Source organism: Protopterus annectens, chromosome 4.part0 (genome assembly GCF_019279795.1).
Source record: "Protopterus annectens isolate FY-2018-M chromosome 4.part0, PAN1.0, whole genome shotgun sequence".
NCBI classification, from domain to species: Eukaryota; Metazoa; Chordata; order Ceratodontiformes; family Protopteridae; genus Protopterus; species Protopterus annectens.
In genome coordinates, this window is record NC_056733.1 from 496,299,581 (window position 1) to 496,326,464 (window position 26,884).

Here is a 26,884-nt window from a genome sequence, read left to right on the forward strand (position 1 = left end):
GATAGGTGGACAAATAGGAACAGATTTTAAATATTGCTCTTACAAACTTTGAAAGTTGCTAGAATAATTGGTTTTGCATTAGCATGAATTTTTTGAAGGATGTGAAGCTTTAAACTCAAATGTTTGTCATTATTTAATGCCTTCAATCCTCAGCTATTTGCCAGAAAAGTACAGATTTTAGGAGGAGCACACCAAAAATATGAAGCAAACATCTGGACATTCTGTAAAAGTCAGTACAGTTGAGAGGTATGCCCAGGAACTACCACCCAATTAGCCTAACGAGCCTGGTCTGCAAGGTCATGGATGTTATACACAAAGACATTGGCAATCTCCAAACTCTGGTCCCCACCCAGTTCGGTTTTGTAAAAGGCAGACCATGTCTCCTAAACCTGATGGACTTCTTTAAAGCAGTCACCAAAGCCGTAGACAAGGGTAAGGTGGTTCACACAGCCTATCTAGATCTCACCAAGGCTTTTGACACCATTCTCCCCACTCTGGAATTATAGACAAACTCACTAAACTAGGTATAAATCCTTATGTCACAAGACGGGATGCCAACTGGCTCACTGACAGACCCATACTGTGAAAGTAGCAGACTCCAAATCTGACTTCAGACCAGTGACAAGTGGAGTACCACAGGGTTCAGTCCTGGGTCCTCTCCAGTTTGGTATCTACTTTTCTGAAGTGCAGGCTAACACAGAAGGTCTTCTGCTAACAAAGTTCGCAGATGACTGCAAACTAGTAGCCATAATCAAAACTCCTAATGATGTGAACATCCTACAAAAGGGCCTCATGGAAACAGATGCCTGGTGTCAAAGCCATGGCCTCAAGCTCAATGCCAAAAAGTGCATTGTCAGCCCTTTTGGTAAAAACTCTGTACCCATGAGTTACTACATAGGTGGTAGTCTACTTAACACCGAATGTGATAAAAAATCTTGGGACACAGGTGGACAGTAGTCTCTCCTTTGATAATCACATCACCACAGTAGTCAGGAAATCCTTCTACATGGCACACCTCATCACAAAAGATTTCTTATCCAGGAAAAAAGAGGTCATTGTTCCCCTCTACTCTTCACTCATTAGAGCCCATTATAGAGTACAATGCCCCTTTTGGTATGTACCTCACAAGACATCTACAACAACTGGAAAAGCCACTGAAATACCTCACAAAAAGGATTACTGGCCTAAAACAGATGCCCTACGCAGACCGTCTCAAAAAACTCCAGCTTTAATCCATTGCATAGTGCCTACTCAGAGATGATCTCTGCCTAACATACAAATCTGTGTCAAACCCAGAGCTGTTGGACATGCTCCACTTAAAGAGATCCCAATCCCTCCGAGCCGCAGCCTCTGGGGACCTAAACCTTGTCACTACAATAAATAGAACATGCTGGAGGGATAGATTCCTGTCCCAGAGACTTCCCATACTCTGGAACAAATTACCTATCTATATCAAACAAAGCTACTCATTAGCACTCTTCAAGAAAAATCTTGATGATTGGATGGGAAATAGGAAATTCACCTCGGGGATCACTGCTGTGGCTCTGCTCGACAGGAGCACAGGAAAATAATTTTCTTGGGTGGTGATACCCAGGGTACATTTTTGGCTAGGCTTAAATAGGCCCTAGGGCCAATAGCCTAGTAAATACCTATGAACCTGAGTATCATATGAAATGTATTAGTTTAATATGCAGATTTCAGTATTTACTAAAATTGCTAGCTCAAATTATACATTTCAAAGGTCCTTATTATCTGTCCACCCTCTCACTTATAAAAAAAAATAGAATTAGATTGTATTTCATTTTCTTTCAGGCCATCATTTCACCATTAATGGTAATAGACTCTTGGAACTCTCACTGGAAACAGCAAGAAGACATTTTATTTTGATTGTTTGTTTTCCTCTCCCACTGCACCTTATATTTGAAATTCTATGCTTTGTTAGACTGCATATTGCCTAACTCATACTTTTTCAAAAACAGCCTGTATTTTATGATTTTCTTACTTGCATGCTTGCATGTATTATGATATGATCGCTTCTCAGCCTTTTGGCTAAGATCAACTGCAGTATCAGTTCTTATCAGTTTAACATCTGATATGTCCCTTATCTGGGGACCATATATTAAATTTATTTTTGGAAAAGAGAGATGGAATAGGGGCTTTCTTTGCCCACTCCATGCATTGAGCTGGTATTGCAGTACTTCCATTATTTGCATGCAAAACAGACTTGTTCTAGATGCCTTAAAATAAACTTTTATTATTATTGCTACTTACATTATTCTTTACTTAAGACTCTAACGTAACAAAGTCACAGAACATAGTTGAAAAAAGGCTTTATAGATCTCCTTGATTTGGTGGTTATCTTGTACTCGTAGACAGCCTTGGTGCTTCTGATATTATTCTTTAGTCCTTCTTAATTTTGTTAATTTTATGTTTATGTGTTTTGATGGAGTAAGATTTATCTTTCAAACATTAAACTGTGCACCCATCTGCTTGAGTTGGTTGATTCTCAGGTGCATATAAAAGATCCCTTAACACTTACTGAAAAAAGCAGAGAAAGTTCCCCAGTGCTCTGACCAAATTTCCCTTAGTCAGTATAAATACCACATTGGGTCTCCCTTGAAAAGAAGCCACTAGCTTAGTGGGACTAACCCTGTCATCATGCAATAAATAATCAAATAAAACAGATGTATATAGAGCAAGGAGGTTGTGTTATTCTACATTGATTCTATTATTCCACCAAAATGGACATTGGGTATGATTTGCTTATAATAGAAGGGGGCAGTTTTCTCTTCACTGTACTATAATAGGCCATACAATTCACTGGATAGGGCTACGTTGTTACTGATCAAGGATTTAAGGTGGTTGGGCCATTTATGCATTCTGAAGAGGTCAATAAATTGTGTCAGTGTTTGACTGGGATGACTAGCCAGGGTCCAGTAGACCTAGAAGAGGAGAAGAGGTGCTGTGTGAATGGCTGTCAGCCATGGAGAGCCGAAATGTATGTGTGTGTGTGTGTGTGTGTGTGTGTGTGTGTGTGTGTGTGTGTGTGTGTGTGTGTGTGTGTGTGTGTATATATATCTATATATATATATATATATATATATATATATATATATATATATAAAACTAAAATTAACCGCACTCAAAAAAATTGAACGAAGACAAGAAATTTTAACTAAGAAATTAACTTAGTGACAATAAAAGCATTCAATAAAATAGTAAATAACACCAACAACTCTTGTAGAACTTTAGCACTTTCGTCTTATTTATTATCAAGACTTCTTCAGAAAGACATGTTTCATAAGTATGAGCAACCATTTTCACTTCCTTTATATACATTAGTTCTAGCAGGCCATTTAAATTAACAACAGTTCCTTTCCAATAGAAAAGTGTGAACAAGGTGCTGTGTGCATTTTCATTAACATTACAATTGCAGTTACATAAGGCAAATTGGTCAGACAGTAATAGCCTTGTGGTGCCGTGTGCATACTAAAAGGGATCGTGTGCAAAAAGGGATCGTGTGCAAAAAGGGATTGTGTGCAAAAAGGGATTGTGTGCAAAAAAGGGGACTGTGTGCAAAAAGGGATTGTGTGCAAAAAAAAAAAAAAAAAAAGGTTGGGGGGGGGGGGGACCAGGAAAGATGACAGTCATGCTGTGATGATTCTAATATAAACATGTAACTTATGAGTGTTTGCCTCTAAAGGTAAGTAAAGAAGGGAACGGAGGAAGGTGGAGGAGTCAGGTAGAGAGTCCTACTATGCTTTGGCATCGGTGTGTGTAGAGAAATGTGTGGGTATGCCACCTGATGGGGGAGTGGGAGGAATGCGGTGTGGACTTGAGGGGGGGCTGTTAGGGGGCCACCCATGACAAGGAGCCTATGAATAACAGTGTCCCCCAGAAGACTGTCAGTGCAGATGGTACCACCCGTGGGCTGGTTTGGATGGTATCACCCCTTGAATGGCTGCGTGAAAATGTGAGACCGGGGGGTATAGTTGGTGGGGTCAGCGGGGGCTAGCCTGGTGATTGGGAGCATGTGTGTAGGGGGTATGGGGGAGTCAAAAGTCAGAGAGAGAGAGTGGGAGCATGTGTGCATGGGGTATGGGGGAGTCAAAAGTCAGAGAGAGAGAGAGGAAACACATTATATTCACTTGCACAGTTGTAAATCCATAAACACATTAAATCTACTTGCACAATTCTTCAAACCCTCTTGCACAGTTCTTCAAACCCTATCACATTTCAATCTCTATACCATTTAAGTGCACATTTAATGTTCAGTGTCTCGTTGAGACCTGGATAGACATCAGCTCTCAGTTCTATCTGCCATTTTAATTCCCGGACTTGCAGGAATGTGTCCATGTCCCCTACAAATTCTGTTATTTTTCCAGCACTGTGAATTTGAATCCTGTGAAGTTTGGGCAAATAGTACTGTGTTTAGCCAAGGCATTCAAACTGTCCTGTTTGTGTATTGCTGCAGTGTGTTCTTTAATACGGCTACTCAGCTTCCTGTTTGTTTTGCCGATATAGAAATTCCCACAGTGTTCGCAGAAAGCACAGTAGACTACATTTTTTGTGTTGCAGTCATAGTGGTCATGTAGACCGACAGTTCTGTTGCAGTGCGGGAAGGTGACATTGTTGTTTTTTCGTATGTGTACACAGGCAACACACTTGCCGCAGTCAGACATTCCAGGTTCTGTCGATACTTCGCTCTGTGGGGATGGGCTTTTATTCTCGAACGCACCACCAAAAGAAGAGGTTCGTTTGAAACAGAAGTTTGGGGATGTCCCAAGTAACTTTGTCAGACCTTTTTCTCCTCCCAAGATGTCCCAATTGTTGGTGAGGACCCCTCTAATTCCAAACATATCGGTGGAAATTGGAAGGGGGAAACTTGACACCCAGTCCTTTTTGTTCGGTCCGTTCTGTGCTCTTGCTGTGAATCCCTTTTCCAGGATTGGTGGGTACCTGGAGTGTCTGTGCTGTATGATCTCTTGGAACAGGTTGTCCACTAGATACTCTGGGTATTTTCTTTCTAGGAACAAGTTTCTGAGGTAAAACCTTCCTTGATGAAAACCTCGTCCCTAAAAATGAGTCTGGATAACCGGATGAATTGTCCTTTTACAATATTCTTTTCGATGAAATGGGGATGCTGGCTGCAGAACTCGAGATAGTTATTCGAAAGTGGGCTTGCGGTAGATGTTGGAGTCAAACTGTCCATTTTCCGGGTCTATAGTGAGGTGGATATCCAGGAATTGAGTGGTGGTTCCGATATGTCCTACTGTGAGGGTCAGGAAGTCCAGACTCTGGAAAAGGGTTTCCAGAAAATTGCTCAGAGAAAGTCTGTCCCCCTTCCAGACAAAAAAGACGTCATCAATATAACGCCTGTACATTATGGTGTTGTTGAACCCGGGTAGTGATTCAACCTTATCCATTTCCCAGGCACTGAGGACTAAGTTTGCATATGCTGGGGCCATTTTGGACCCCATGGCTACCCCTTCCCGTTGAATTGAAAGAAGTTATTTCTTAATACTGCTTCTGTTAACCTGCATACAGTATTAATCTTAGTCCCGCTTAGGTTGGAGTGCCTGTTCAGGTACTGTCTGGTGACGGTCAGTCCTTTGGTGTGGGGGATGTTTGTGTAGAGTGCTTCTACATCTAGGGTGACCAGTAAATATTCCCCTCCATCCAGCCTTAGTTTGAAGATGTCATTTAGAAAAGCCCAGGAGTCCTTGATGTAGTATTTGCTGTTCTGTACAATGGGGTTAAGGATGTGGTCCACGTATTGTGAAATCTTTTCTGTTTTTGTCCTTCGGTTCGATACCACATGGCGGAAAGGTGGATTTTCAGGGTTCTTGTGAACCTTGGGGATTCCGAAAAATTTTCCAAGGCTGGGTGTCATGACCTGCATGAAGTCTTTTTCGTCTTGAGAGATCTCATCCCTGAGGTACAGTTCCAACAGTAGGTTGTCAATTTGTTTAAAGTTCTGTTGTACCTGGTTGATGTTGACCTTTTTGTAGAACTGGTTATTCATGAGGGATGCTTCAAGTGTTTGGATATATCTCTCCTGCTCCATCACTACTATCCCTTATGAAACATGTCTTTCTGAAGAAGTCTTGATAATAAATAAGACGAAAGCGCTAAAGTTCTACAAGAGTTGTTGGTGTTATTTACTATTTTATTGAATGCTTTTATTGTCACGAAGTTAATTTCTTAAGTAAATATATATATATATATATATATATATATATCTATAGAGATATATATATATATATATATATATATATATATATATATATATATATATATATACACATACATTTGGAAATGACCTTCAACTCTAGACCAAAAGCCTTCTGGGCAGGTTAAAACAAACTTTACTATCCAGGAACATGTAAGATGACCAGTCATATCCGAAACTAACTGGACACTGCTATAACGCAACAATCCTGAAAACACTTCCTCAGCATCTTTCACCTATTTGATCTTTATCATCTCATGCTTCACTTCTTTTAGCTGATCCAAGTTTTGTCTTTTTCTCTCCATTACATCTTTAACAGGATTATGAGTATCCCATCTTCTAAACTCATTAAAACCCTATGGTAATCCTTCATTAAAACCCTATGGTAATCCTTCATTAAGACCCTATGGTAATCCTTCATTAAAACCCTATGATAATCCTTCATTAAAACCCTATGGTAATCCTTCATTAAAACTCTATGGTAATCCTTCATTAAAACTCTATGGCAATCCTTCTGTAGCCAAGCTTCTGAATCGTCTTCTAAAACGTAATACCTCTGAACTTATAGTCCCATTACTTTACATCTAAGTTGTAGTACAGGCAAAAGCACCATATAACATGACAGAATCAGGTCTAAGGCCTACCATTGCATAAAGTCAGTACTTCCACAGTCCTTTACAGCTATTGGGCTTCTCCATGCTCCCCTTGATCTTAAATCTGTTCAAAAACAACTAACATCCTTTGTAAATGTCATTGAGTGGCAAAATAATAGCTATCCTGGGGTAAGAGCATATCTCAGGGCAAATACAGCTAGTAGGGGAATCACAGTGCCAATCATTAGAGGCTAAACAAAAATAACTTTGTAGCTGACCTGTTGTTGGACCTCTTAAAATACATGATATAGAATATTATGTCTCACTCTATCAACTATCATAACAGCGGAAGCAAATGTACTTCAATATCAATTTTATGTACGTGTATTTTTACAAAGCATTTTGTACAAAATAAAAGAAAAATAGATTAGCCAACAACAGAATATGTAAAATGATCAACTACCCCTTGTACTACTACTAATGGACAGAGGCAGCTCCTAAATGTTGCATTCCATGCATGGATCCCAGTTATTATCATTAGAGGTAATAATCAACCATGGGATGGGTAAGGCCAGTCTATAACCAAATGGAATTGATTATTTTGAACACAAAGAGGGAATTTAACTACGTGTAAAATGGTCTGCAAGGGTAGCTATCCTAGCACTTCTTACCTCTAAACTTATGGACCAATGACTAGAAAAACAGTCATCATATATTATCCAACACCTTCATTTGCAATATTAAAAAGGAATGCGCTGAGAGAAACCAGCAAATGATGGACACTACCAAAGACATTGATGTAGTAATTTCAACAGGTGGAGTACTTGATAGCCCAAAGAACAAAAATCATGGTTCTCAAGATGCATTTGTCAAACCACCAGCAGTCCCTACATGGCTGACCATAGAACCCTAGTTGCAGTATGCATCGACAATGAAGCTTTAAGGTAATATTGTTCTAAGGCATGTATAGACAAATACACCAGTACCAAAACCTTAAAGATGGTCTGAAATCAAATGAGATGTAAAACCAAGGCCTATGATACACTACAGAACAAACTTTCCTACCACCACAATCTAGCTACTAGTAACTGAATAAGGGCTCCTTATTAAAATGTCAGCATTTGTAATGTCAAGTGATGAAACACTGACTAACAGATTCAAAATGCAGGTGAAGAGCAATTTTCACCCATCTTTTAAACTTGTTTTTGAAGGTGGCAAGCACACCCCTCCACACCCACCCACAGAACATCTATATACCTACTCTGATAATGACATACTTTGGAGAAAAGGGAATATTCTGAGAAATAGCCATCTCAGACTTAATATAAGTAAGTCCATTTTTTGGCCATTCAATCTCCATATTTCAAGACTCACTCAAGTGGGTCTCAACATTTCAATGGTTGACATGAATAAGGTCACTAGCAGACTATAAGGTCAATAAATTAAAACAGTAAACATTCCAGAAAACCTATCCAAGTTCACTCATCATTGTTCTAGCCACTATAATCTATGGATGGTACTTTCAAAAGAAACTCAAAATGAATCATCCTGTCAGTGCCAGTAAGTTTATTAACAACAAATGTCCACATTACACCATGTACTAAAAAAATACACCCATCTCCAAACTTTGCTTTCAATACTCTCTGACACTAAATGTCCTACACATTAGAAAATAGCCATGGAGCTTGTATTTATACACTGTCTACTTCTCTTCAAAACTGCCTTGTGGCAAGAATAATCAAACAGCCCCTTGTCATCTATTGGTTTTCTTCATACCTCTGCAATGATGGTATCTACTGTCTACCCCTAGTAATCTCCAGCTACAAGGTCCAACCATTCCATCCTACTTCACCCCTTCCCACCTTCAGTCAAAATGTGTTACAATCTCATCCTTTTATTGACCACCTACATTCCTAAATGTAGCTGTTATGTAAGATTTTCATCTGTCTCCAACCTGATCAACCTCTGAAGGTAACACATTTTTTTCTTTTAAATCTCCCCTTGTCACTATGTCATTTTCAACCATCTTAGCTACATCTTAATTTATGTAATTCTGACATTGTGACATGGCAGTGCCATGACTGCTTCCCAGGCTAGTGAAAGCAGATAAGGTACACATACTAAACCTAGAGTATTTGATAATAGTTTTCACTCTTACTCACAAACACAGGCTAATACACAATGTATGTACTGTACCTGTGTATTATGTATGTATTCTACCTATGTTCCAAATTTCAGCTGTACACCACAAATCTATTAATTACCTTTATTTTTAAATTAATATTTTCTTGTTTGTTCTCTCCACTGTAACTGTGCTGCATACCACTGTAAAAACATGTCTATTGTAATTTGCATGTATACTGATTATGTCTAAATATATTACATGCATCTGTTTATCTGTTGCATACAGTATCTGTTTTATATGTACATATATGTATGTGTGTGTGTTTATATATATATATATATATATATATATATATATATATATATATACATATATATATATGTATGTATATATATATATACACACACACACACACACACACATATCTATATATATATATATATATATATATATATATATATATATATATATATATATTAATAAGAGAAAAGTCAAAGTAAACTTTAATGTCAACAGTGCACAGCTGAAGGAAATTGCATTTCTCTAAGCTCATGTGCAAACATAAACACATAAACAAAATGCACATATATGGCAACAACAAGCAATAACAACAACTACAGAGTCCTAGCCATCTGAAGGCACCACTTCTGGCTTAACCATGCTCGACCTATCACTGTGACCACAGCAATCATCACCATCCACAACATCCACACCATGGCTAGCTCCATTTCAGCAACATTATCCCCCGGATTTACTATTATTCCCTGGAGAGACTAGCTTAGTCCTGCAGGGAAGTGTCCGTTTAGGAGCAGGACAGCAGAGCGCCATGCATATTAATGAAGGGGAGCTGCCTGAGCTCCTAATCTTACACAGAGCACGTAAGAGTGCAGGGGGCATGTCTGAGAGCAGAGCTCTCATAATATACCCGCCCCTGCAATGAAGTACAGCAGAAAGTCCTAAAAGAATGAGCGAGACCACTCATAGGTGGACGCATATCCCCAGCAACATCCCCCCACATGTACAAGAGCAATAGTTAACACAAAAAATATAAAGATACTTTATTTTTTTATGAAGCAGGTTAAATTTAACCGTAGGTGCGCGAGTTTGCCCCGGTTAATGCAGCTAAATGGCAGAAGAGGATAAAAAGGAAGCTATATGCGAATGAAGCAGTATAGCAATAGTGTAGTGGGCAGAGCATTCACCTTACAAGCAGTCAATCCCCGTTCAAGTCCCACTGCAGCATATTCCATTTTCCATGTCAAATCACTTTATGACCAATATTTTAGTTGCATAACCTGTTAAATAACATATTTGTGAACTGGAGTACTGCATTAAATGCAGATGTGAGGTGTCAGTGTCATAATGTTGCAAAGTCCACAGATAATCACATGTGCCCCATATAGTATATGTACACAGGAATCAGGGATACAAATGGAAGGTAAAATGTGTAATGAATGATAACTCCATACATCTTCCAAATCCCCCACCCTCCCAACAACCATTAGACATTACTGTCTAAATTAGTGCAGTGGTAAGCGGGAGTAAGCACTAGTAAGCAAGTGTAAGCACTATTAAGCAGTAATAAGCGGGAGTAAGCATATGTAAGCACTAGTAAGTGGGTTTAATCCCATTTGCATGGGGGCAAGCAATGCGCACACAGGTTAAGCAAAATTGAAGCTAACTCTATGTAAACATATTTAACCGGAGGTTAGCATTGTTTACCCTCATACAAACCTGTGCAAACCCGCTTACAAGTGCTTAAATGTGCCTTAATCACTCTGTATGCAGCAGCCGCTGTTCTAGCCAGAAACAAAATAAACAGCTTTTGCAGGTGTTGAACACAGGACCCTGTATATTATAGTCACAGTAGATAACCACTAAGCCATCACAGCATTACATAAGATTGAGGTATCACCAAACAAATCCTCACTATAGTAAAATCAAACTGAACATGTGAAAGGAATTTATATACAGTCTTATGTTCTATAACCTACTACATAGCATAAATATGTGAACTGGAGTACTGCAGTAAGCCCAGATGTGAGGTGTAATTGTAATAAACTGTTGAAGTCCCCCTAATAAACACAAGGACCCCATACAGTGTACGTACACATGAATCATGGATGCCAGACACATATATAACATTTTAAATCGAGTTCCTTGCTTCTGAGATTTGTCTGCATACATCAACTGGACATAAGCAGATTTAAGTATATTTTCTGCATTTTATTGTGGTTTTATAATTCGGACTGATTCCTCAGATCTTGGTCTGTTGAAACTGTCTTGTGTGTGTCTCTGAAGCTCTGCACTAGTTGTTAAACTGCTTTGAAATTCCTTTAAGTGTTAATTAGCTTGGGGGGTTTCTGATAACATTAAAACCTGTGTTGGTTACATTCCTTGTAATCATTTTAAATCGAGTTGCTTGCTAATGAGATTTGTCTGCATACATCAACTGGACATAAGCTGATTTAAGCATATTTTCTGCATTTTATTGTGGTTTTACAATTTGGACTGATTCCTCAGATCTAGCTCTGTTGAAACTGTCTTGTGTGTGTCTCTGAAGCTCGGCACTAGTTGTTAAACTGCTTTGAAATTCCTTTAAGTGTTAATTAGCTTGGGGGGGTTCTGATAACATTAAAACCTGTGTTGGTTACATTTCTTGTAATCATTTTAAATTGAGTTGCTTGCTACTGAGATTTGTCTGCATACATCAACTGGACATAAGCTGATTTAAGTATATTTTCTGCATTTTATTGTGGTTTTATAATTTGGACTGATTCCTCAGATCTAGCTCTGTTGAAACTGTCTTGTGTGTGTCTCTGAAGCTCTGCACTAGTTGTTAAACTGCTTTGAAATTCCTTTAAGTATTAATTAGCTTGGGGGGTTTCTGATAACATTAAAACCTGTGTTGGTTACATTTCTTGTAATCATTTTAAATTGAGTTGCTTGCTACTGAGATTTGTCTGCATACATCAACTGGACATAAGCTGATTTAAGTATATTTTCTGCATTTTATTGTGGTTTTATAATTTGGACTGATTCCTCAGATCTAGCTCTGTTGAAACTGTCTTGTGTGTGTCTCTGAAGCTCTGCACTAGTTGTTAAACTGCTTTGAAATTCCTTTAAGTGTTAATTAGCTTGGGGGTTTCTGATAACATTAAAACCTGTGTTGGTTACATTTCTTGTAATCATTTTAAATCGAGTTGCTTGCTACTGAGATTTGTCTGCATACATCAGCTGGACATAAGCTGATTTAAGTATATTTTCTGCATTTTTTTGTGGTTTTATAATTTGGACTGATTCCTCAGATCTAGCTCTGTTGAAACTGTCTTGTGTGTGTCTCTGAAGCTCTGCACTAGTTGTTAAACTGCTTTGAAATTCCTTTAAGTGTTAATTAGCTTGGGGGGTTTCTGATAACATTAAAACCTGTGTTGGTTACATTTCTTGTAATCATTTTAAATCGAGTTGCTTGCTACTGAGATTTGTCTGCATACATCAACTGGACATAAGCTGATTTAAGTATATTTTCTGCATTTTTTTGTGGTTTTATAATTTGGACTGATTCCTCAGATCTAGCTCTGTTGAAACTGTCTTGTGTGTGTCTCTGAAGCTCTGCACTAGTTGTTAAACTGCTTTGAAATTCCTTTCAGTGTTAATTAGCTAGGGGGGGTTTCTGATAACATTAAAACCTGTGTTGGTTACATTTCTTGTAATCATTTTAAATCGAGTTGCTTGCTACTGAGATTTGTCTGCATACATCAACTGGACATAAGCTGATTTAAGTATATTTTCTGCATTTTTTTGTGGTTTTATAATTTGGACTGATTCCTCAGATCTAGCTCTGTTGAAACTGTCTTGTGTGTGTCTCTGAAGCTCTGCACTAGTTGTTAAACTGCTTTGAAATTCCTTTAAGTGTTAATTAGCTTGGGGGGTTTCTGATAACATTAAAACCTGTGTTGGTTACATTTCTTGTAATCATTTTAAATCGAGTTGCTTGCTACTGAGATTTGTCTGCATACATCAACTGGACATAAGCTGATTTAAGTATATTTTCTGAATTTTATTGTGGTTTTATAATTTGGACTGATTCCTCAGATCTAGCTCTGTTGAAACTGTCTTGTGTGTGTCTCTGAAGCTCTGCACTAGTTGTTAAACTGCTTTGAAATTCCTTTAAGTGTTAATTAGCTTGGGGGCTTTCTGATAACATTAAAACCTGTGTTGGTTACATTTCTTGTAATCATTTTAAATGGAGTTGCTTGCTACTGAGATTTGTCTGCATACATCAACTGGACATAAGCTGATTTAAGTATATTTTCTGCATTTTATTGTGGTTTTATAATTTGGACTGATTCCTCGGATCTAGCTCTGTTGAAACTGTCTTGTGTGTGTCTCTGAAGCTCTGCACTAGTTGTTAAACTGCTTTGAAATTCCTTTAAGTGTTAATTAGCTTTGGGGGTTTCTGATAACATTAAAACCTGTGTTGGTTACATTTCTTGTAATCATTTTAAATTGAGTTGCTTGCTACTGAGATTTGTCTGCATACATCAACTGGACATAAGCTGATTTAAGTATATTTTCTGCATTTTATTGTGGTTTTATAATTTGGACTGATTCCTCAGATCTAGCTCTGTTGAAACTGTCTTTCCCACCCCCCCTCCCTGTTCTTGGTTGTAGTTTAAATTTGGTGGCTTTTGCAGTGCCCGCCCCACTGTAGATGTGATCTAGGACACTCCCCCAGTCCCATCTCTTTACCGCATTCTATCTAATTAACCCTTTCTGCACTTGCTTTTAGTCCTTTTTAATTTAATTACATTTTTTTTCAAACTGTGTGTGGACTAATATTGCTACATACTCAAGTGGGCCAGCTTGCACTGCATGTGAATTGTTTTTACTACTGTTTTTGCTACTTTTCTGAAAAAAAAAATATATATATATCTGCTTTTACTGTATTTGTGTTTCTTCCTAATTTATTTTGCTTTTGCGTCATCTTAAAAGTACTCAGTTGTATTTATTACTTCTTGGTGCAACTCATTCTAAGCCTTTTAGTTTAAGCACTTGGGCTTCAGACCAGTTGTTTTACATTAAGAAGGTTTGTGGTTTGCCCTGTAGTGGCAGGACAGGTAGCTTACATCCTTCTAAGTTGGGAACTTTTGATTGAAGGCTCAGTGTCAATTATTCTAAAAGTGTATTAATTCTGGTTTAAGCACTTGGGCTTCAGGCCAGTTATTTTACATTAAAAGGGTTTGTGGTCTGCACTCTTGTGGGAGGAGAGGCTGGACTCTGCCCTTCTGAGCGGGGAATTTCTGGTTAAAGGCTTATAGTGCCTGCATATTTGAACTGCTGAAATTGGTACACCTTGTTTGCTGTAGCGTAGACTAGATCCAGGCCTGCTGAATCTAGCTTTGTTTGTATAACTTAAGCACTAATCCAGGCATTCTTCAAAGTATTCAATTGTATTTATTACTGCTTGGTAGTAACTTGATTAAAGTGTAACTATCATTCTAAGTCTTTTGGATTAAGCACTTGGGCTTCAGACCAGTTGTTTTACATTAGGAAAGTTTGTGGCCTGCACTGTGGTGGCAGGACAGGTGGCTTACATCCTTCTAAGTTGGGAACTGCCGATTGAGGGCTCAGTGTCTGTTATTCTAAAAGTGTATTAGTTCTGGTTTAAGCACTTGGGCTTCAGGCCAGTTATTTTACATTAAGAAGGTTCATGGTCTGCACTCTTGTGGGAGGAGAGGTTTGACTCTGCCCTTCTGAGCTGGGAATTTCAGGTTAAAGACTTATAGTGCCTGCATATTTCAACTGTTTCTTACTGAAATTGGTACACCTTGTTTGCTGTAGCATAGACTAGATCCAGGCCTGCTGAATCTAGCTCTGTTTGTATGCGTGTTGTTTGCTTGCTTGTTATTTCCCTGAAACGCTAATACCACCTAAACCGCAGCTTTTCAGCGCTTCTGTGGATCCCTAGTGATATCTGCATTGCTTACTGTACTCATTTCCTTGTTTCACTTAAAAGAAAGTTACTGTTTGTCGTTTTTGCATTTAAGTTACCTGTAACACATTGCATTTAAGTTACCTGGCACTTGCTCACTAAAGGCACTTGCTCACTAAAGCAATTATATAAGTCAGCACTAAAATATTAAAAGCACTACACTCTCACAAAGTCCTCTCGAGTACCTTGTTCCCCATTGGCCCTTTTTTTTAATTATAAAGGAATTCCCAATACTATTCTAGCATGTCCAAAGGTCAGTTGTCAATCTTCTCTCCGGTCCAGCTGGTGAATCTGGGAATCTTGAGGCAATGTTACAACTGCCTCATGTACACAGACAACCCTCTCCTCCTCCCAATAAATTCCAACACATGTGAGAGATGCATCCATATAGCCAAACTGGAGGCTAAGCTCTCTCAACTCAGCACTGGCGTAACCAGTCAGGAGGAGAAGGAAACCACACTCAGTACAATTCCAGTCGCACATAGACCTACCATGACAGCAGACCAAACATATAAACACACAAAAACATACTCGGAGGCTCTAAATAAAAATCTGCCTAAGCAGCAGAGACCTCCAAAGCAGACACCCAAGCAACCGCTACCCCAAAACAAAACACGTGCAACACATAGCTCACAAAGCCAGTGTGCCGAACAGTCACAGCCCTTAAGGCTAAACAACACACCTGATACACTTGTAATAGGTGACTCTATCATCAGGCACACTGACGTCCCGCTCACCAGGCTGAACAAGGAGAAGGTCACAGTGAGCTGCCTGTCGGGTGCTAGGATCTGCCACATAACACAAGCACTCAGGTCACTCCAAGGCAAGTACAAATATGACTCAGTCATTGTCCATGCTGGTGTGAATGACCTGAGACGTACCTCCCTGGACTACATGAAAAGAGACATAGAGGAGCTCTCTGAGCATGTGGCCCAGGCCGGTATGACCCTGACCTTGAGTAGCATCTTACCCTCACCAAGAATGATGTCACAATATGAAGACAAGATGATCAATTTCAACAATTGGCTTAATTATTGGTGTCATTCAGAGGGGATCCAATGCCTGTCAGCCTGGGATGACATGCTCGACAAGCCATGATGCTTCGTTAGGGACAGCCTGCACCTGTCACCCCTGGGCTTTCGGATATTGGCAAATGCTCTTGCTACCCCCATAGTGCCTTTTTTAGGCAAGGCTCAAAAGACAAACCCACCTCCATAGGTATCATAAGGGATAAGAAACTAAGAGTAATGCTACTCAACGCCAAAAGTCTAAACCTCAAGATGCACGCACTCGAAACTCTCCTTAGCATGGAGAAAATCGATATCTGTGCAGTAACAGAAACCTGGTTCAAGGCTCCTGAGAGCACCTCAGCACTACTAGGTTATACCTCATACCATGCTTTTCGGCCCCAAAACTTAGACCGACCCACAAAAGGAGGGGGAGTATCAATATTCATCAAAGATACCCACACCTCCAGGTTGGTGGCAAAGCACGAAGCATCAGAGACTATCCATGTGCAACTAACAGTGGGTAAAACTGCCTTCCAGTTTATAGCCTGCTACAGACCACCCTCCCTAACCCAGGAACCCCACTCGGCCTTCATGAGAACACTGGAAAATATGAAGGTCTCTCCAAACACCATTATATTGGGCGACTTCAACTACCCAAACATAGACTGGGAGCATTACTCTAGCTCCAATACCCTAGCCCAAAGGTTCCTAGAATTTATAAACTCAAATGCTATGGAACAACTTGTCACCACTCCCACAAGAGGGGAAAACATACTGGACCTGATCATCACCAACATGGGGACTCTATGCTCCAGACCAGAAGTGTATCCCTCACTGGTAAGATCAGACCATAAACTAATCTCACTGGATGTTCACATCCCGCCACCACACCCTGCCCAATAAACCACAGTGAAAAACTTCTCTAAAGCAAATTTCACACTCCTCAAAACTGAGGTGGAATCCTTCAAAGCCCCCGGGCCTGTGGAAAATATGGCCCAGACCGCAGAATCCTTTATAAACACATTCTATGAACACCTTCAGGAATGCATGGATCATGTGATCCCAAATAAAACCAAGACCCAATCCTCCAAAGGCAGACGTCCTGTCTGGTGGACCCCAGCCATAAACAAGCTATACAATAGAAGGTGGAAGCTACTAAATGATAGAGCAAAATTCCAAAAAGGGAAGGCATCTCTGATCAGTATTAGCAAAAAACTACGGGCACTCATAAAATCGTCTAAGGCCAGCTTCGAGAGAAAAATTGCACAGGACACTAAGGATAATCACAAGGCTTTCTTTAGTTATGTTAGGAACCTGGGTGGTAATTCCCAGATATGCTCAGAATTAGTCCAAAATGACAAAAAATACATCGAACCCACAGACATTGCCAACATCCTAGCTGACAGGTTCAGCAAACTTCTCCGCCTCCCACCAAAAGGGCAAATATCTATTCCAGCAGAGTGCTGCCCCCCCACTGACATCTCGGATGCTCAGGTAAGACGCGCCCTCTCCAAAGCAAAAAACACAGCGTCAGTGGGACCAGACGGTGTCCCAGGCTGCGTCCTACATGAACTCCAAGAAGAGCTAAACCCAAACATAAAACTACTGTTCAATCTCAGCCTTACTACAGGATATGTACCCAAAGAGTGGCGTACAGCAACTGTGGTCCCTCTCCACAAATGTGGTGCCTCAACGGATCCTGGAAACTATCGCCCCATAAGCCTGACTAGCTTGGTCTGCAAAGCTATGGAAAGGATAATCATGGACCTCATAAATAAAGATATTGGGGACCTACAGACACTGGATCCTACCCAGTTCGGCTTTGTTAAGGGCAGATCCTGCCTCTTAAACCTGGTTGATTTCTTTGAAAGAGTCACCAAGGCCATTGACGAGGGGTAGGTGGTCCACACAGCCTACCTGGACCTCGCAAAAGCCTTCGATACAATACCCCACTCGGGCATTATAGATAAGCTCACCAGCTTAAATATAAACCCCTATGTCACTAGATGGGTTGCAAACTGGCTCAAGGACAGAACCCACATGGTTAGAATTGCTGGAGCCATGTCAGACTCCAAACCAGTTACAAGTGGCATCCCACAAGGCTCAGTCCTGGGACCTCTCTTGTTCAGTACATATTTCTTGGAGGTACAGGCCAACATGGAAGGACTGTGGCTGACCAAGTTCGCAGATGACTGCAAACTGGGTGCCACAATCGACTCTCCAGCCGACACAAGCATCCTCCAAAAGGTCCTCATAGAAACAGACAACTGGTGCCAGAGCCATGGCCTCAAGCTAAACGCCAAAAAGTGTATAGTCATCCCCTTTGGCAAAAACAAAGTGCTCATAGATGGTAATCCATTAAGTACAGAAGAAGTAATTAGGGACCTGGGGACCCAAGTTGATAGCAATCTCTCATTTGACAACCACGTGGCCAAAGTGGTTAGAAAAACATTTTATATAGCTCACCTAATCATGAAGGGATTCACATCTAGATCAGGGGAGGTCATCTTGCCTCTTTACTCATCCCTCATCAGGCCCATAATTGAGTACAATGCCCCTTTTGGGATGTACCTTACCAGACACCTGCAGCAACTGGAAAGACCACAAAAGTACCTCACCAAGAGGATCAAAGGGCTCAAACAGATGCCATATGCTGCCCGGTTAAAGAAACTCCAGCTCTACTCAATGGCATACTGCCTGTTCAGAGGCGATCTGTGCCTGACGTATAAAGCCATGTCCAACCCGGAATTAATGGACATGCTGCACCTCAGAAATCCAAATCCTATCGAGCTACACGCTCGAGAGACTTGAACCTCAGCACTGAAATAAATAGGACATGCTGGAGGGACAGATTCATAACCCAGAGGCTCCCTTCTCTCTGGAATAAAATCCCAGTCCAGGTTAGGCAGAGTCCCTCATTGACTCTCTTCAAGAGGAATCTTGATGAGTGGATGGGAGATCGTAGGTTTACCCCGGGTATGACTTCTGTGTCACTGTTAGACAGAGGCACAGTATACTAACCTCAAAAAAAGGGCATAGCAAAATTAATTTAAAATGGGTGGCGAAAGCCAAACACATTCTGGCTAGGCTTATAAAATGCCCTAGGGCAGATAGCCTAGTATGAACCTATGAACCTATGAACCTATGTAATGAATAATAAATCAATGCCAAACAGAAAATAGTATGCAAAGTAAAAATTAAGCAATGCTAAGCATTGCACAGGCCAGCTGAGTAGGTGTAAGCCAGCTAACTCAATTTGCCCATTGGTATACCCCTTTAAACAATGCCAGTCTTAGGTAAGCAGGTTTGCCCATAGCTTAGTCTTTTCAAAACTGCCCAGTCACGTCAAAGTGCGGGGAAATTAGCCGTATTTATATCCAGCAGGCGGGAATACATCTCATAACTGGTTGTAGCTTCCCCTTGCAGGTACTATGTCTGGAATGGGAGAGGGTGTGCACTTTCGGATGCAGCGCTGGGTCATCCAGGAGTCCAGAGTCATGGCAGGACTCCTTGTCATAGACCATGAGCAAAGACTGCTGCAGGGTCAGTACCAGAGTTCCCAATACAAAGTGAACGCCTGGGACCATCTCACCCATGACCTCACCAGTGCCATTGGAATACCCTGAACTGGTGACCAGGTCAGGCATCACTATGCCAACCAAAAGTGGCGAAAAGGGGATCTCATGGATCAGTGAATCCAAGAGGCTAGGAGTACAGAGGAGGTCCCAGCAGTGTGTAAGTATCACTCAACTACCCGTTTAATAATTGCCAGCTCATGTATATTATGGATAGGTATGGCTAAATATTCCTCTTATGTCCTTCACAGCTGCAAGTGAGCGGGCTGTGAACCAGGAGGCTCATGGCTGTCGCCTGGAGAGGTTGTGATGTGAAGCAGGTTAGTAATACTCTTCCATGTACAGTCATAGGAAATAAATCTAAAAGTATTAGTAAGTTAATTGCCTGTATAAAACCTGTATTGCTTAAGGCAAGTACTGCATACACCACAGAATATGGCAGGAAGAGTCTCATATAGGTTGTATGCAAATAAAAGCATAATAGCCTGACAATGAAGATCTAATTGCTGCACTGCATGTGTTTACTCTGGCATCATATGGTAATGTAGATTTGCAATCACTTAATAGTACTGTTGTATTAAGCAATGTTACCCACACTCTGCAACATAAATAAAAAATGTGTAGGAATGCCTGTATATGACTAGTGTAATCCCCAGAGGTCATTTAGTACAACTGAGAGAGACATAGACAGAAAACAGTGAAAAGACAGACAACAAAATCTAAATAACACACGCAACAGAGATGTAAACTGTTGTATTTGTAGCACACAGTCATGGTTCGAATCCTGGGAGTGGTAGTGGTCTGCATACAGAATCATACCCCACAACTGTACAGATATGTCCAGAATGTCCTGTAAATTGGCCCATATTTGCTGCCTGTCACCTTGTCCACCTGGGAAATCAGTGGGATGATCCAAGATGTATAGGCGGCAAACAAGAAATACAACTGATTGTAACACATCTATAAGAACAAACCTGTCTCTCTAGCAACTCCCCACACTGTTATGAGAGTAGTAAGCCAAGTATGTCCAATCTACACCCCCATGTTGTCAAGCTGTAACCAAAGTGTGTACAGTAACAGCGTGAGATGTAAGGGCATAATACTAATCTGAAATCTGGTACTTTTTGTGGCAACATTCAGGTAATGCTAACAAACATTGCTCCCACGGGACCGTTAAATATGAACACTGTGCCCAGAAATAAAAGATTGATACCCTGTACTGGTACTGTTAACTTTGGTATTGTTTGGCATTGTTATTGTTGCAGTTGCTCTGAATAATAAGGTATTACTCATCATTGTCACCCACACTCTGCTACATAGTATAACTGTCTAGGAAATCCTGTATAAGAGTGATGTAATACAAGGTCAGAATGTAAATCCTCAGGAGAATTATACACAGAAATCAGATAAGAGATATACAGCAATATCTATATAGCACATACAACTGTGATGGACAATGTTTTAGTGTTAGCAGACACAGCCATGGCCTGAATCCTGGGAGTGGAAATAGGCTGCATACAGAATCATACCCCACAATTGTACAGATATGTCCAGAATGTCCAGTATATTGGCCCATATCTGCTGCCTGTCACCCTGTCCCCCTGTGAAATCAGTGGAATGATCCCAGATGTTTAGGCAACAAACAGGAAATGCAACTGATTGTCACACATCTATAAGAACAAACCTGTCACCTTAGCAACCCCCCAAACTGTTATGAGAGTAATAAGCCAACTATGCCCCATCTACACTCCCATGTTGTCAAGCTGTGACCAGAATGTGTACAGTAACAGAGTGAGATGTATGTGCACAATACTAATGTGGAATCTGGTAATTTGTGTGGCAACATTCAGGTAGTGCTAACAAACATTGCTCCCACAGGTCCATCAGATACAAACACTGTGCCTAGAAATAAAATATTGATACTCTGTACTGGTACTGTTTACTCTGGTATTGTATGTCATTGTGAGTTTTTCAGTTGCTCTGAATAATACGGTATTACTCATCACTGTCACCCACACTGTACTACATAATATAACTGTCTAGGACATCCTGTATAAGAATGTTGCAAGTCACTAAAGGCTGAAGAGGGCAATAGTCTACATATGTCCCGGTTCACTTGCATGTAGTCAAGACATGGCCAGAGTCTGTGCAAAAAGAGATGGACAGCTATGTGCATAACATCAACCTGGAATCTGGGAGTATGTGTAGAAACAGTTAGTGTTAACAAACAATTCCTCTACAGGTATACCAGGTAAGAGGTGTATACTGCAAGTAAAACCAGTTCATGTATATAGTTGTTGACAGCCATATCACTGTCCAAACTAAGGCAATAGGGTAGTGTACTAATACTTGTAAGGTACAGATGACAGCTCTGACTAGGAAAGTAATGCAAACTACCGGAATATACTAGTTGTTAAATGACATCTTTCTCTCCCTCTCACCATATCTCCAACAATAAACTAAATACCCAACTCAACTGGTACGTGATGACTTCACTGTAATGTTGGGACATATGTCCTATTGTTTGATAATTATTTAAATCTGTTTCTATGCATGTGCTATGCTGAAATACTCCAACATTGGTGGCATGGTGCCATCAATGTACCTGCATGCTGTTGTAATTACCACTGTAGTCCCACATATGCATGTGTTCTGTTTGCTATGCAACTGTTCCATATCTGGTGTCTGGGTTAATAGGAATATCTATGCATGCTGTTATACCTAATCCTGGAATGTGTTGACTATTACTAACCCACATATGTTGATAAAACATAAAAACCATAGCACGTATGGGAATGCGGGTCCCAGTGGACCCACCTGTCCCACCTTAGCTGGCCATGGCACCGGGCACAAGCACATCTGGGGCCCAACCCGGGACCTCCTTGTCCATTGGTCCTGCATCACCTTTGGGTGGAACCACCTCAGGGGATGGGGCTCACCCCCCTCCTGGGAGCAGGTGCAGAGAGGAACCTGTCACCCATCACAAGGTCCAGGTCGTGGTGCATAGCGGGCTCCACAGGAAGGCCAGAGATCTACTACACCAGCTCAAGGGCCGCATGTCACGACTAGAGGGTCGGCCTGGCTCTCCAACTCAGCCCCCAGCACAGCCACTTTCGGAGCTGTGATAGTGCAGTGGTCCCACTGTTTTCACTAGGGGGCTCATGGGCTTCCGATTTCCCAACACCTCTCCCCAGCAATGTGTTTACCCTCCCACATGTGTCATATACCACCCCTGTATGCATCTTGTCTTGTCTGTTAACCTACCCAGCCTACCTCCCCAAACAGACCTATCCCTCCCCAACATCCCACTCTCACCTGAAAAAAAAAAGAGCAATCTGTTCTCCCCAAAAAATCTCCCTCCATACATAGCTGTCCATTTTGCACACATGTCCACTGGACACATGTAATCTGGTCTAATTGGCATCACAACATATTATTGTTGTTCTCAGTCCTCTCACAGGTTTTGCGTGTCCAAATCTAACTCCAAATTCTGTTTATATGCACAGATGTTGCTGTAGAAGAAATGGGCAGCTATGGACCTTCCCTACACCCTTCCTGCACATCCCTAGCTATTTTTCCTACTGCTTTCTCTCTTTGTGCCCCTTTTCACCACTTTCCAATCAACCTTTTTTCTTTTCTTTTAAAGAAAAAGCGCAGGGGTAAGAGGGAATAAGCACGTTTAAGCAGCGATAAGTGGGTTTAAGCCCGTTTGCATGGGGGTAAGCAATGCCTACATAGGTTAAGCAATTTAGAAGCTAACTGAGTATAAGAAACAGTAAGAGGACGTTAGCAGTGCTTACCTCCGTGCAAACCCGCGCAAACCCATTTACAACTGTTTAAAAGTGCCTTAGCCACTCTGTATCCAACGGCCCTTGTCCTGCCCAGTAACAAAATAAACAGGCTCTGGAAGTCTTGAACCCAGGACCATGTACACCATAGCGATTTACCACTAAGCCATGCCAGATATACATAACCCTGATGTTTTCACAAACATATCTTCCAACACAATCATTCAACAGTAGAGGAAATGTATTTAAACATGTAGATGTATGTGTGTGTGTGTGTATATATTTATATCTAAATAGATATAACATACCTATACATGTAGTTTTTTATATATATATATATATATATATATATATATATATATATATATATATATATATATATATACATATGCATACATCTATAGATATATACTCTATATCTGTATGTATGTATATATATATATATATATATATATATATATATATATATATATATATACGTTAGCATACATATATATATATATATATATATATATATATATATATATATACAGACATATATCTATAGATATAGAAGAGAACATAAGAAAAACATATATGTCCACATGCACAATTAATGGAGGTGAGGGGGCCCAAACAACATACGTCTTGTACGTACAGATATTCCCCCACAGCCAAACATGACTGCCCTGTAATGCAATACCAACTGTTGCAAATCCCATAACCAGGACCTGACACAACATGAGCACTATATTAACAGTACTCCATCCCAACTGTATGATGTCAGGCTGGTATCAGTAACATATCATGCAGTACAGTCTGGCTACCATAGGGAATGTACAATGTGGAAGCAATCAAAATTCCTAATATACATATACACAGACACATACATGCAGATACATACACACATATATATATATATATATATATATATATATATATATATATATATATATATATATATATATATATATATATATATATATATATATATATATCTAGATATATATGAAACTACACATACACACACAGAGATATGTATAGGAAGATACATATGTAGAAGGTACATAGAATACGGAAAAGCTACTATGCCTACAGTTGCCACCATACCAACTGGACACAGTATGATCCTCCCATACAAATGACAATTGTTGCCTGCAACATATATCCACAGAGAGGTCAAAGGATATAACACCACACATAGGTTTGCATACATGGGAAAGTTTTATTTGTGTACTATTACAGTTGTATATGCCATGTTATATAGCTGTGTAGACTCTGACAGACATATAAACAGACTAATGCAATGGTGAAACAGTTATATTAATATGGTATTCTAGAAAGGTTTACATGTGTTGCTGTCCAGACCGAAGCCTTCAAGTAGTACAACAGTAAAGACAGACTGGGCCACAGGATAACACTCAATCAACAGTAAATAATACAGATGTATAGTCCAGGAGCCTCTATCTACACTCTGTACACAATCCATAGGGGGTAAATAACTTAGTTGACACAATGGGATGTATCTGTTACATAACAAGGCATAAATGACACCATCACAATCACACTGACAAACAGAAAATTCTGTATGGAAGGAAGCAGTAGGCCTGCATTTACCCAAAGTGAATTGTATGGTATTGTACATCCAGATACCTTACGGCAGCTTACCCCTGATACCCCCACATGTTGTAACAGCCTAGATTAGTTATGGTGCATCCCCCGCATAGACTGACATACAAGGCCCTATACCACTGTTAAATATACTAGCATCTGGAGTGCATAAGGGCACACATGTATTGTGTAGATGAAGCCCACACATGTATGGACCCAACCCAACAATATGTGTGGGGGCCACAACAGCTGTGGAATGATGGCAGGAATGGCAGAATGACATACTCACAGCCCACTACATAACCCCTGACAGCATGTCATATGGACAAAGTCTGGTATGTAGGAGGAGGACAGAGGCTGGAACACAGGCCCATATGTGAAATACTGTTGTCGTAGACCAAGCAAGTCGCTGGTGTTACAGTATAGTCTGCAACATACTGTTAGTCAGGCATATGAAGTTAGAAACACAAATGGATGTAGCCATGTACTGAGAGCACTCAAAACACACACACACACACTGCCAGTAATATCTCTGTCATAAGACCTGTGTGGTGGACAGACAAAACATAACAGACACACCTCTCGCCATCAAGTAGATAGGCCCACAGCTGACAGCTATGTAGACAGACTGCATTCCATGTTAAACCAGTATGTACACACAAACCCTGTAACACCAGTGCTATGCAATGCATACAACAACACTACTCACACTCTGTCTGTATTTCTGGAACCTCATACAAATATGTAGCTGGCATGAGTGTGCAAGTTCTCTTGTAAGAGGTATTGCTACCTGCTGTCTGTAACACTGCTGCCACACACAGGAAGGATGTCCACCATACAGGAAAGGTAAAGGGACCACACCCACATGATGTAGGCATTTATAATAGTGGGTTGCCATTGCAGAGGTAATTGGAAGTACTACACAGCATGCTGCATGCAGGTAGCAAGTAGAGGACACTGACTGGTGCAGAGGCCATCACCTGATCATGTGCATCACCTACAAAATCCATGCTGCAATCTATTCAAAGCAGCTCAATCCATTTACTAGAGATAGACTAAGATAGAGAGTGAGTGAAAGGCAAAAAAAAACGCATCCAGCAAACTATCCAGAACAGACATCATTCCCACAACAGGTATGTGAAGTATATATGCATGTAATTGACTGTAGTAACTGGTCCATAATAATGCGATAGATAATTTGGAATGATTTATATGTGCCATCGGGTGTTGTTGTAAAGATGTTCAGCTGAACAACTGCTAAGGACAATAGAGTCTGTCCCTGTGGGTAGTGGGTCATACCCGTCAACTGTGCAGAGCAGCACTTACTGATAAGATGTAAGCCATCATAGTGTCTGTTGTGTAATGGAAAGCATGTATATTACTGTGGCCAATAGCTGGTGGTGGAAGTAATGCCATAATGATGGACACGTGGGTTCAACAGCCAACCACTTGCAGGATATAGAGATTAACCTGTATTGTAGCATGCTGGAATGCAATAGGTGTGTAATAGAGTTACCTGCAATCTGACCCTACATATACCCCCCTAATGTTAGGCTGTGTCCACATGTGGCACCTGTCTGTGTTGCAGCAAGGCAGAACAGTGCAGCTATGCAGGAAGGTGTTGTGAGATTGTGGACCTAATGGCTGAATGCACCAAATATATAGGTATGTATATGTGTGTGTGTGTGTGTGTGTGTGTGTGTGTGTGTGTGTGTGTGTGTGTGTGTGTGTGTGTGTGTGTGTGTGTGTGTGTGTGTATATCTATCTATATATATATATATATATATATATATATATATATATATATATATATATATATATATATATATATATATATATATATATATATATATATATATATATATATGGATCTAGGACTGTTGAACGAAAGTTCAACAGTCTGAATCCAACTTACCCGAACACACTTTAACAAAAGTGATTTTACCGAAAAAGCGTTTTCGTTAAAGCGCTTTAAA

General features: G+C 40.3%; 1 protein-coding gene and 1 non-coding gene across 4 annotated transcripts in view; one reads left to right on the forward strand and one right to left on the reverse strand.

Annotated features, from left to right (window-relative positions):
- The window catches only part of WSCD2 (WSC domain containing 2), a 2,311,682-nt gene that overhangs the window by 1,547,699 nt on the left and 737,099 nt on the right, over positions 1–26,884 (reverse strand). The gene's annotated exons all lie outside the window — the stretch shown is intronic.
- LOC122800566 lies at positions 2,030–2,218 on the forward strand. The gene has a single exon (XR_006364587.1). It is a non-coding gene; the product is annotated as a U2 spliceosomal RNA (small nuclear RNA).